The following is a 13,911-nucleotide window of genomic DNA, read 5'->3' on the forward strand; positions in this document are numbered from 1 at the left end:
GAGCTTCCTTTTTCTCTTCCATCTTCGGGACCAATGTCAGATTTGGTGATAAGGCATTTATGGTTTGGTAGTTCTTTCTCGACAGGACTAAACAAAGTTTTTAAGGCTGGCTGCCTCTTACCGATGGCGGGATGCACTTCCCGCCATCTTGATGGCCCTCAAGAACCAACCATAGTTCCTGCCAATGTTATCACGCCGTTCAGATCATTCGATTCTCTCCGCATGCCTTCGGATAATGTGGGCATATCTTGATTGTGCTTATATTGCAGCATTTTAGAACAAAATTTGCAATGCTAATGTAAGAAATATTAGAAAATTGTGCTAAAATTTAGTTACTGATGGTTTTTAAAAATCTTTTGATTTTAATTTAAAGCAGACGATAAAGGTTTTGGACGATTAAAATTTTTTGTATATATAAACTTTTTTTCATATAAATAAAAAGATTTTGAGGTTATATATGAATATATGCATGAATATTCCGCATCTTCTCCTGAACAGCTAGACAGAATTCCATATAATTTTGCACACTTATTGTTTAAGAGAAAGAATACTGCCAATTTTTGAAAATACAAATATTTATTAAACACTAGCTGGTTCCCGGTGCGTTGCTGCCATAGAAGAAATAATTTTGGAGATATCGTTTGAAATTTAAAATAGCTGTCTTGCTTAATTAATAATAATAGAAAGAATGATCTTTATTTTTTTATCGGCTATGAATACATTCATTGATTATAAAGGAGAAGTACAAATAATATTTATTCTATTTTTTTTAACTTTATTTTTCAAGTGCTTTAGGGTAGACAATATTTTTCGTTTTTCCTTCTTAAGCAAAACCCAACACATTTCTTGGCTGTCCGACTTGTAACATCCAGCATACAACAGCCATGTGAAAAACATGGATTATCTAGGTTCAATCCGCACACTTGGAGTGATTGACCTTGTACCTTGTTGATGGTCATCGAATATGCAAGTCGAATGGGGAACTGCAGTCGTTTGAAATCAACAGGCATGTCGGTGGGAATAATGGGAATGCGTGGAACGAGCACATCTTCTCCAATCGACTTTCCGTTATGAATAGTTGCCTCGCTTCTTGCCGCATATTGGTCTTTGGATTCTGATACGTTTGATTAGGTATCATATAAACGTTGTCTTTCGATTATTGCCGCATGTTGATCTTGTGATTCTGAAACACGTGAATTTGCAATTCGTAAAGGATCTGCTTTATTGCTGGCTTGTCGTTCCTCATTTGTTTGAGGAGCTCGAATTGGATTATTTATACATCCTGCGTTGGTAGATGTATTAAGTGTCGAACGTTTGGGGACATATTTTTTGTCGAAGCAAGAACACCATATACGCTTGTCTAACCAAAATATCGTTTGTCGATTTACTAAATAAATAGAAAAATTACTGTTTGCACTGAAAAATTTCCATTATATATAACTTTACTTGATCGGCATAGATAATAATAATTCTATTTTGTATATGCCAGATAAACTCTGAATAATATATGCGGTTTGCCACGGACAAAATATTGTGCACTTTGAATGACAACATCCTGTGTAGATGACTATTCGTTAACTAGCAGAAAAATAATTAGCGGTTGCACTAAATATTTTTGATTTTATTTCACCTCACATTGATTGGCATCAATCATAATAATTTTATTTTGTTTGATATAAGCAAGATAAACTCTGAATGACATATGCCTTTTGCCGTTTACTGTTGGCATTTGTAAATCTATACTTATAATAAAGCTCAATGTGTGTGTGTGTGTGTGTGTGTTGGCGCTCTACAGGCCAGACCGTTTGACATACAGCTACCAAATTTGGTACATGTATACCTTGGTGGTTGGGAATGTGCACCTGGGGTTTCTTTTTTCGAATTTTTAATTAGAATTTTAATTATTAATTAAAAACTAACTTTCCCGCCAAAATAATCTTCCATTTTCCCCACCGCCAACTTTTCCGCCAAAAAAATCTTCCATTATCCCCCGCGCCAAACGAGAAAGGATTCAGTTTTTTTTTCTCCCAACAGTAATGAGGCTAGGGTTAAAATTTTTCGGCGGATTATTTCAATCGGTTCTGTTTATTTTCTTAATGTTTGATGCATTTAAAATTAAACATTGTTAATTAATCGATCTTTCAGATTCACTCTGAAGTACTTTTGAATTAAAATAAAACAGAATAAAGGAAAATAAATTTCTAATCCGCATAGCGTTACCCCAACTAGCGTAGAAAAAATCACGTATTTGCGTTACGTAACTGGCGAAGAAAATTCACGCATGCGCATTCTGTTCTGATTGTTTCCATGACAACCGTTATCAATGGATGATTTAAATTATTTTTGGGTTAGTTGCATGCTTTTGTAAGTAAATTGTATTTATGTTAGTTATATATTTTTTGTATATGCTTATAGTTTTAAGTACATCGTTTTTTAAGTAGTTTTTTTAAAACCTGTTTTCAACCGTTTATTTTAAACGATGCGTTTTATTTTCTTAGTGTTTGATGCATTTAAATTTAAACATTGTTAATGAATCGATCTGCTCATAATGAATCTAAGAAAATTTTGTTGACCAACTCTTGAGATATTACCTAAATTAAAAAAGATATTCTTTAGTGCCCATAAAGTTTAAACGCTGAGTGACTCTATTTTCAGTAATCAGATTATAAAAAAATGCTTTGTTTCAGTAAAAAATATTATTATATTAATTGAAGATAAATTCTTTCCACTTTAATTTAAAGCATAAATTCTACGGGTGCTAACAGAAAATGAGAGAGATACATATTACGTTATGACTGAAGGCCTTTATATTATTATGAATGAATTATATGATAATCAAAATTTGAAGTTTTAAAATATTTTGATGAAGAAGCTATTAAAGTAGAAATTGCATAAAATATTTAATTATTAAAATTTTAACGAACATTAAGATTGGCGAACCGGCTGGTCGCCAAAGACGGCTAGTTATCTTATAAAGCAATAAGTTGCATATCTTATAAATATATTAATATATTTCTTATAAATAAGCTATAATTTGACCAAATTTCATCGCAATCGTTTGAATGGTACTACAGTGCATAAGGTACGAACAAACAAAAATTCATTTTTGTATATAAGATATGAGATATAATAACTGTACTATGCCTATAACCTTCGCGCAGTTGCAAGTAATAAGTTGGCCAAGTTTCATCGCAATCGGTTGAACGGTGCGGCAGCGCGTAAGGTACGAACAAACAGAAATTCATTTTTATATATTAGATTCAATGAATAAGAAATTATCCACAATATTCCCATTTTCCTACAATGATGTTGGCCGCGATGGCCTGGTGGTAAGGTCTCGGCTTCGAAGCTGGAGGGTTTCAGGTTCGAGACCCGAACAACCGTCGTGTAAGGGGATCTGTTGCACGTTAAATCCGTCTTGACCGAACGTCCTCCCGCTGGTGTGGTGTGGAGAGGGGAGTGCCAGCTATGGTGTCGTCCTCGTCATCTGACCGCGGTTCAAAATGACGAGGTCCGTCCCAAAATAGACCTAGTGTTGCCTCAAACGGTACGTTAATATAACTAAAATAAACCTACGATAACAACAGAGAAAATGTTTTGAGGAAAATATTTTTATACCATTTGAAATGTAAAATTTAAAATTTTCAACTATACCAATTTTATTTATATGCTATTTTTGTCACTTGCTATTAATTAAAAAAAAAACTTTTATCGCAGACTATTCTGAAGTAAAGAAATTTATAGGTACTTATTTACTAGGTAACTTCAAGATTTTGAACTATTTTGCCACTATTTTTTTGATTTCTCATTTATGTCAGTACTTTACTTCCAAAGTGCATTCAACGCGTATACACGTCAATCCAAATCTTAATTTTGGCGTTATCAATATGTAATATTTTATCTAATAAAAATGAAATCTTAATCGTTTTATTATGATTTTTTGAAAAGTTTACAATCAGCCATTTGTATTGCGTTCGACGTGTATATACGTCATCGCTTGACTTTATAAAAGGGGGACTTGAGAGATATTAAAAGATAAATTCCGCAGTTAACTTGTTAATACTTTTTGTTTGCTTTAAAGTGTTGATTTAATATTGACTAAAGAGAAACATAAGTGCATCTCTCAAATTCAGACGAAGGCTAGGAAAATAAACCTTTCAAGAGAAAATTTTTTTGTTTTTGTTTTTTGTAATTTCATTTGATATTTGTAAATTTTTGTATTGTTGACAACAAGGATACATATGAAGAGCTGTTGCCATAGTACTTGAACAAAATTCCAAGAGAAAACTTTAGAAGCGGAGGATTAACAATTTGAATCAAGAAAACTATTAATGTAATTTATTTTCAAATTTTTATTAATGAAAAATCAATTAACTAATTAAAATTCTCTCAAAATGATCTTTAAATCTTTCCTATATTTCAGCATTTGTGGACAAAACATGCTTAAGGTGTACATACACACTAGAAGATTTTTTTTTTAAATTTTAACTTTAAAAATCCAGTTTTTTACAGTAGGTCATTAATATATGTTAAAACTCATTTCAGTGAGAAAAAAAAAACATATTATACTAATTCTTAATTAATTAATTAATATTTAATGAGCTAATTAGCATATTTTTTGAAACATGATATCTTAAATTCTAATTTGTACAGACAAACAATTCTAGTTGGAAATTATGCCTAATATTAGTCTTCATGTTGTCTGCCTCAATGAAGTTATAAAAATACATAATTTTTTTTAACAATTTTTTCATCAACGATAAATAGAAAAAGCGAGTTTTTTTCTGTAATTTTAAATAGCTATAAAAAATTTATTTCTATAAATAGAACTTTGATTGAGGTGAAAAACATCCACTGTTTCATACAGATTATTTTGATATATAGATAATTGTATTTGGTTAATTTCCTGTTCAGTTATGATTGTTTGAATGAAGCAACATAGTGGAAAATATCATTCTTCACAAAATCAGTTTTAAAAAAGCCGTAACTAGAGTTTTTAATGAAAGCACTTCAGGAAAAATAATTATAACTCATTAAATATTTAGAATATTTACAACAACTTGGTATCGTTTAAAAGTTAAAGAATCAGAGAACATTATTAAGCAATAAAAAAATATTCGATATTTTGAACGATTTTCGAAGTTTCAAGTGTCTACGTACACCTTAATAAATGTAACAGATATTACTGACTAATGAAGCATATCAGCCTTCAATAATTTTTAAAATTGTCTGCTTGAATTGATATTCTTATTTTAATTTTAAAAAAATTCAAACGATAAAAGGAATTTTATTAATTGCAACATTTTACGCAAAAATAATTTTTACATTAAAAAAATTACATATGAAAGGGTTTTAATCTCAGGCAGCTCCAGGTATATCAGCTTGTTTTCATAAACGTAATATATTTTCTAAAGTAATTTAATTCTTTGAGGCCCAAAATTTTAAAGGGTGATGCATATTTTTTTAAGAAAAATAAAATTGAAAAGATGTCAATTTCAACTATTTAAAATAAAATATTGGAGGCAATGATAATATACAGAAATTAATTAAGTCATATGCTTAAATAAAATAAAGCACTTAAAAACTTCAACATGTACTTATCGTTTGTTTTACGAATTTATCATTATTTACATTACATAGCTAATTAATTATAATTTCTTACAAAACAGGATATCATTAATAAATTTCCGAAAAAGACAAAAATTACCAGTAATTCGAAGAAATAAGCAAATAAAGGAACAGCTTTTATTTTTTATAAATATATAGAAGTTTAAAGCTGCTCAAAATTGTAACTTACATAAACTATAAATGATTAAAGCAAATTTATGGATTTTAAAAGTCATTTGATATTATTAATAGCTCACTTCATTTAAGTGGAATATATATGTACTCAAGAAATGCATGCCAAATTCAGTCAGTTTCACTTTGGGAAACAGTGCCCATCTTGATAAAGAACAAAAAGAATGCAATGTCACTGCATAGATGGAATTTAAGCATCAGATGTCTCATGCACAGTAACATTTGTCATGTTATGGACGGAATTGTCTTAGCTCCCTTAAATTATAATTCGAAAACAATTATTGAAAAATATTAAAATTTTTTCTAGAAATTTTCATGGTTTTATATTATCTAATCGTCTAAATATTATATTATCAATCATTTAATAATTGGCAGAAGATTTTCCAATGATCAGATAGTTTGGATTAATTCAAAGTATATTTGAACCAATTTTTTTTAAATTCTGACATTTACGAATAGATGATTTTCCGAATTAAAATATGGTAGAATCAAGTAGCTTCTCAGAAAAAGAAAAAAAATCGATTTTTTCTTTAGTATCTTATTTTTAGTATTTTATAGTGTGTTTTTGACAGAATAAAGTAAGCTTTTCAAAACATATGATGCTGGTATTATTTACATCCATACAATCTATAGAAATTTTGAGATTGTTTCAAAAGAGGAGTATTCGAAAACGTAAATTTATCAAAGGATATCCTGAAGTGGATTCTTTTGATATGTATAAAATATATTACAAAGACTTCAAAGCGTCTTTTAAAAGCTTCGTAAGTTACAAATGTTATACCACAGCGTTTCAAAGATGGCATTTGATGAGTTGTGAAACAACTAAATGTAAAGAATGTATTTATTTTAGGTGAATAAAAAGGAACAAAACGGATAAAAATTTCGGAAAAAGTTTAGGAATATAAAAGAGAATTTTATATAGAATACCTCAGAAATTTTAATTTCATTTTGAAGACAATCGTTATATGTCGTGTAAAAGAATAAATTCGAAATTTTTTCTTGATGAATTCTGTAATGCTGCTTAATGAAAACACATTTTCCTCACTTTCTGGCATGCGAAATGATACGAAAGAGAACATATTGTTCTCTGCAGAAACTTCGACTTCTAGTTCATAAACCTCTTTGACTTTACAAGTGATTTATTTAGAATATATTTGTAGCTAATACAATATGTTGTAGATAGATAGATAATTAAAGGTTACAGCTAATAAATTTATAGTTATAGCGATATATTACAAATTTGCTTTTTCTAATATACTTCAAGTTTCTTTAGATAATATTATAAATTTGAAAAAGAATTCTTCGGCTCCTCTATTTCTTAAGAACACCAACGAACGCTTAAATTTAACTAAGAAATCATTGTCTGTCGAACACGCTTTAGAGGCCATATAATTTCTGCCTTGACATGAAGCCAAAGAAGTATGAGGCCGACAACCGAAACTTTAATTACTACGCAAATACGCATCTATTCTTCCGTATTCTATCCGTAATTAAACCATTCAAGTTACCTTTTCATCCTTTCAGACATATATTATAATTTTTTGACATAAAATTCAAGAGAAGTTAATGACTAATTAAAAACTGTTCTAAACATGGATACAATATTTATGGCAGAAGCCATATATTCATAAGAAATACTTTTTATGTCATATAGAGTATTTTAATTTTTTCATTAGCAACGATTAAGTTGTTGATTTTTGACGTAGTTATTTGCAGGAATTCTGGCGTTAGAAGGTATCCTTATCTTTTCTAATTAATAGCTTTTATATCGCAACATTAGATATTTATTTAAGAAAAGGAAAGTATTAATTTAGACAATTCAGAAAAATTTTGAGAAAAAAAAAGATACATTTTTCTTCCTTAATTCCTTTATTCTACTTTTCCTATTTCCTCTAAAGCTATTGTTATTTAATACTATTTTATTTTCTGATGTAAGAAGCATAGAGGAATAATTGCAATCTCCGAAAAATTATAATTCTTGATTTTGAATCATCTTTATATTTTATATTTTCCTGACTCCACAAGAAATGTTTTTGATAGAAATCTACGAGTTTGGTGTAAAGGCGGTATACCAAATTTTATCCGTCTAGCTCAAACCGTTTTTGAGTTACCTTTGCCACATTTTCCGAAAATGGGTTTTTTGAACTCAGATTGATGTAAAACGTGGAAATTATAAAAAACCTCGAATTATAATTTTTTGACAATTACAGTATATTATATTTTGTATGCGAGAAAATAAAAATTAAGGATTAAAAACATAATATAATGCTAAATATGGCAATTTTTCGGTAAAGGAAATATGAGATCTCTAGGACTCTAAAAAAGGTACAGTGGTTGGAATTCAGCCATTTGTTTAAATGAAGGGACATATGGAGTAATATGCAAAGTTTTCGACAGCTTTTATAAGTGTATACTATCAATTTATGTTTTGATAAATTTACTATGAATAACTTTTTTACCTTAACATGGAATGAAAGAGATAAGGTGAAACTAGAGACGTCATAAAACATAATTAAAATTTGAAGTATTTTTCATCAAATTTTTCGTTAAGCCTCAAAATTATTCAAAGGTATCATTGCATCCTATCTTACGAAATCCAATGGTAAGAAAGAAACAGAATTTTTTTCATAAAAATCAGCCGTTTTTATCTAGCTTTCCTTCTTTTAATCAATCATCACCCATTTAACAGGACGCAAATAAATCAAACTTTAAAAAGAATAGAATATTTATAAAAAGATATGACGTGGAATTTCGAAATATGAAATTAGAAGTAAGCCTTCGATAAAAGTAGTTAAAATTGGACTCTGGCAATATCATGCATAAATCAGAGTAAAAAACTTAACATCTCTAAAAATCATTCACTAAAAAAATAAACTTTGAAAAAAAATAAAGAAAACGTCAAAAATACTACCGAAAATCATCTTTTTGTCACTGAGATTTTAATTTTATCTATCAACTCTCATATTGAGATTAGGAAGACAATTGTATAATTATAGTCATCAGGTTCACTAGAGGCTTAATAAATAGGCAAAATAGTTAACTGTCTTTAATTCTGTGCATTGGGTTGTTATACCAAATGCTGTGTCACCTGAATAAAGAGAGTTATAATGATGCTTATACAGCAGATTACACAAAGCCCGTTTTAGAGATGCTCGATGGCCGGTCTTTGAATTTTATAAAATTGTCTTTTAGCAAGATTGATTTTTTTTATGTTTATGAATTTCAGTTGACTTTGGCATTGTTACACTAAAAGGAACTGAATTCAAAATCAAACATGTGATTTTTGTTTTGTCAAAAATAAATTTATTTACTTAAAATTCATCTACAAATTTTATATTCTTAACTGAAATTCCGATAAAATTTTGTCTGAATAACATTTATTGTATGTTTTTCTATCAAAAAATGCAAAAAAGGTAGTAGTTAAAGCATATGTTGCAAATTTGAAATTGAAGTATATATATTATCATTCTTATCAAAATGCAAAATTTTTTGAAACCATTAATAAAGTACTTAGTAACGGTTGCGACAGCCATTTACTGTATTTTGCATATTTCGATTGAGATAACTATCGAAAATTTCCTGGGACAATTTGAAAAGAAAATTTTGATAAAAAAAAAATCTTTGTTTCCTGCGAACTTTCGGTAAACTAGTGAGCCAGATAAACCAATAATACAGATAGCTGTAGAATGGTTTTTATTATAAAACTATCTAAATCTTATTTATTGAGATTAAATCTTTTAAGTTGACAAGAAAGCGACATGCATTGAACAGTATCTACGAACATTTTGCAGTGCCATTTCTTATCCGTCAAATTTGGTTTTTTTTCTTCTTTTTTCCACAACTAAATTATTTTTGTTTAAAAAGAGCATGGCAATAAATAAATAGACAAAATAAAATGAAAAGGTATATAAAAACAATTTATTTTTCCATTCAACTTTGTCGGAAAACGACTTTTAAAATGTATAACTTCCTAATAATTTTATAATTAAAATGAATCACTGTTAATTGAATTCGGTAGGGTCATGAGAGAGGCTTAGTTTAGTTTAGTTATATTAACGTCCCGTTTGAAGCAACACTAGGGATATTTTGGAACGGACCTCGTAATTTTGAACCGTGGTCAGATGACGAGGATGACACCTGAGCTGGCACCCCCCTCTCCACACCACACCAGCGGGAGGACGTTTGGTCAGGATGGATTTAACGTGCAACAGACCCCCTTACACGTCGGCTCTTCGGTGGAATCGTGTCTCGAACCTGGAACCACCTGTTTTCGAAGCCGAGATCTTACCACCAGGCCACCACGGCCGCTCATGAGAGAGGAGAAAAATCCGAAACATCAACGGGGTTGATACTGCTTCAGCGATTCTACCAATAGTATTACGTTAGAAACAAATTATTCACAAAGCTAATGATAAAATCCAAGGCCCAGAAATGTTTCAAACTCGGTCTATGTTGCATTGCTGGAATTATCCAACTTCGAAATGATCGAAATCAGTCTTTGATGAAATCTCATAAAATATTTGAACATCCGGCAATCACAGCTCTTAAGTCACATAAAGTTCAAGTAAATTATGTAATAGTAAAGCTTGACACGTAATATGAGAAATGGCATCATTTATCATTGCCTAATTACCACTTTGATGCACTCTTATACACTTTGAATAGGGATTGCAATATGGGACCAAAAGTTCAATACCGGTATTCGGTATTTTTTAGATCTTAATACCAGGATACCGGTTTTAATACCGGTATTAGAAATTTTAGAAAAAGAAAGAAAACACAGGTGTTTCTTTGTTTTATTTGCCAGTTTTGTCAGACAGCGTAAATATCACAAAAAATAATTTGTAACTTATAAATTATAACAGTATATAATCACAAAAAAGTAAAGGAACATCTTATTTATTTAAATCACAAAAAAAGTGTAAATATCACCATTCAGTTTGTGGTACTGTTACAAATTTTTGAAATGTGATCTAAAAAAAACGAAATGCATCAATTGTACTGTCATTAAGCCTGAAAAGTAATTTTGTGTAAAAATTACCAGCTGTCTAAAACGCTCTTTCGGCATCTACGCTAGTTGGTGGTACTGTTAGCAATGCGCGATATACTTTTTCCAAGTATTTACCTCTAAATCCCTCATCTTCAAATAAATCGATTTCTCGTCAGATGGTTTTGGATTGATTTCTGTATTGTATTTTGGTTTGTTGAAAAATTTTTTTTTATTTATCTCTAATTTTAATTTTTGTTCAAGAGATAATTCCTTTTCACTATCGACATTAGTGTCATCATAATCTTCGATAACTGTGCTGAATTCTTCTGAATGTGGATAGGTTTGTGGGTAAAAAATTTTAAGAAAATTTACTATAAACTTGATCAGATTTGAATTGGTTAGTCTCTTTTCTTCTTTTTCATTTTCATTTTCAAAATCATTATAATTATATAAATACCGTAAGACATTCTGTATTACTAATTATCTGAAATGTTTACGTCTCATAAAACCGCGAGTCTTCACTGTTAAATGTAAAAATTTCCTCCTTTCCTCTTTCCTTTCACCTCTATTTTGTCGAATTAAACCCATCCTAACGCATGCGCAAAAGCGCGGAGGATTTTAAAATACGTTACCAAACAGTATTTTATCACTTCTCTTGATTGTACGATGCAACTTTGTACTCACAATCTAATTAATTTCGCCCGTTAGGGAGACATAAAAACAAAAACGTATACTATTTTGCTATGTTGACGATCCCTGAGCATATAGTGGAGACTATAAAAAAAAAAAAAAATCTAGTAAATACCGAAATACCGGTATTTAAACTTGTGAATACCGGTATTACAAAATTGTACAAATAGCTCAAAATACCGGTATTCGGTATACCGGTATTGCAATCCCTAACTCTGAAGTATTACCTACTACGCACATTTACTCTACTGAAGTATCGCTCATTTCATGCATATTTTAATAACACATGTCCTCGAGACGCACTCGAGATGAGCAAATCTGACATTTAGCAGACTGATTATCATTTTGACGAGTTTTAAAGACTTTATCTCACACAGTGAAACATATACTTCAGTACAATTCTTAACAATTTAAAACCATCTCTGGATTATTTTAAGATATACATATTTTTAAATTTTTCGTCATCTTGCGAAATGGTAACGCAACTGATGTAACCTTTAAGTAAATGTAATTTTTAGGATTACCTTAATACTATGAGGATGAAATATAAAGCAATATAAAGATTTCTGCTGATTGTTTTTTTTTTAATTCATAACAAGTAAGAGGCATATTCTATGTAAATATAGCAGAAGAAAGAGACATTATTTGGATATGTTGTAATTATAAATAAAAATAATTGTGACTATATACATATGCATGCTCCATATCTGTTCTTAAACAAATGGGCTGAATTCAATAAAACTTTTTGTACTAATTAGAAATGTACTAAAAATGTTTTTTGTACTAAATTAGAAATAGAACTCTCAATCTTTCAAAGTTTCATAAACAGTCAAATAATATGAAATTAACTAAATTTTATCTTTTTAACACTTTGAATTTCTCTACGACTGTCAAATAGTCTCCTTTATTTTAATATAAATTTTGTTAATGCTTTTATTGGTCTTAAAAGTAGTGTTTATATACGCTGTACTCTAAACGTAGGACTTCCGCTGAGAAGAGGACAAGCTTCGTTTATGTTTTTGCAGCCCTCGTGGCCTAACGGATAAGGCATCGGTCTCCTAAACCGGGGATTGCGGGTTCGAATCCCGCCGAGGGTAGAAAATATTTTTGTTCCCCATCTTCGGGATGCATATCAGATTTGGGGATGGGAAATTGTGTTTTGGTAGTTGGTTCTCGACGCGGCAACGGTTTTGGGGCTGTCTGCCTCTTACCGACGACGGGATGCACTTGCTATGGAAAGGGTTCATATTCGGGGAAGGGGGTGATGACTATCAAGAATCAACTATATTTTCTGCCGATGTTATCACGCTGTCCAGATTATATTCTCACCAAATGCCTTAGGATAATGTGGGTGTATCTTGATTGTTCTTATTTTTCAACGTTTTCGAGCAAAATTTTGCAGTACTAATATAACAAATATTAGAAAATTGTGGTAAAATTTAGTTACTGGTGGTTTTTAAAAATCGTTTGATTTTAATTTAAAGCAGACGATAAAGATTTTGGACGATAAAGTTTTTATATTTATAAATTTTTCTTAATATAAATAAAAAGTTATTGAGGCTATGTATGAATTTATGTATGCATGTTCCTCACCTTCTTTTAAGCAGCTAGACTGAATTCTATAAAATTTTACGCATTTATTATTTAAGAGAAAGAATGCTGTAAATTTTTCAAAATACAAAAAATTATTAAATATTGAATTATTAAGAAACTGTCCATCCCATTAATTAAAAAAAAACTTGTATCGTAGACTATTCTGAAGTAAGGAAATTTATAGGTGCTCATTTATTAGACAGCTTCAAGATTTTGAACTACTTGCCACTATTGTTTTATATTTCTCTTTTATGCTAATACTTAACCCGTTAAATGAGATCGACGTGTATACATGTCAATCCAAATCTTCATTTTGGTGCGATCGATATGTAATATTTTATAGAATGAAAATGAAATTTTATTAGTTTTATTAAGATTTTTTGAAAATTTTACAATCAACCATTTGTATTGTGTTCGACGTGTATATACGTCATCGTTCGACTTTAGAAAAGGGGAATTGAGAGATATTAAAAGATATATTTCGTAGTTAACTAGTTAATGCTTTTTGTTTACTTTAAACTGTTGTTTAATGGTGACTAAAGAGAAACATAAGTGCACCTCTCAAATTCAGACAAAGGTTCTGAAAATAAACCTATTACGAGGAAGTAAATTATTTTTTATTGTTGATGAACAAGAATGCCTATAAAGAGCTGTTGCCAGAGTGAACGGACAAAATTCTAACCGAAAACTTTAGAAGTGGAGGATTGAAAATTTGAATTAAAAATACTATTTATATAGTTTATTTAAAATTTTTCCTCATGAAAAAACAATTAACTAATTAATTTTTTCTCAAAATGTTCATTAAATCTTTCTTATGTTTCAGCATTTGTGAACAAAAT

General features: G+C 29.9%; 1 non-coding gene across 1 annotated transcript; it reads left to right on the forward strand.

Annotated features, from left to right (window-relative positions):
• Positions 1-12,503: 12,503 nt before the first annotated feature.
• On the forward strand, positions 12,504-12,576 carry Trnar-ccu (transfer RNA arginine (anticodon CCU)). Its single transcript has one exon. It is a non-coding gene; the product is annotated as a tRNA-Arg (tRNA).
• The last annotated feature ends 1,335 nt before the right edge of the window (positions 12,577-13,911 follow it).

This window comes from Argiope bruennichi, chromosome X1 (genome assembly GCF_947563725.1).
Source record: "Argiope bruennichi chromosome X1, qqArgBrue1.1, whole genome shotgun sequence".
In the NCBI taxonomy this organism is placed as follows: domain Eukaryota; kingdom Metazoa; phylum Arthropoda; class Arachnida; order Araneae; family Araneidae; genus Argiope; species Argiope bruennichi.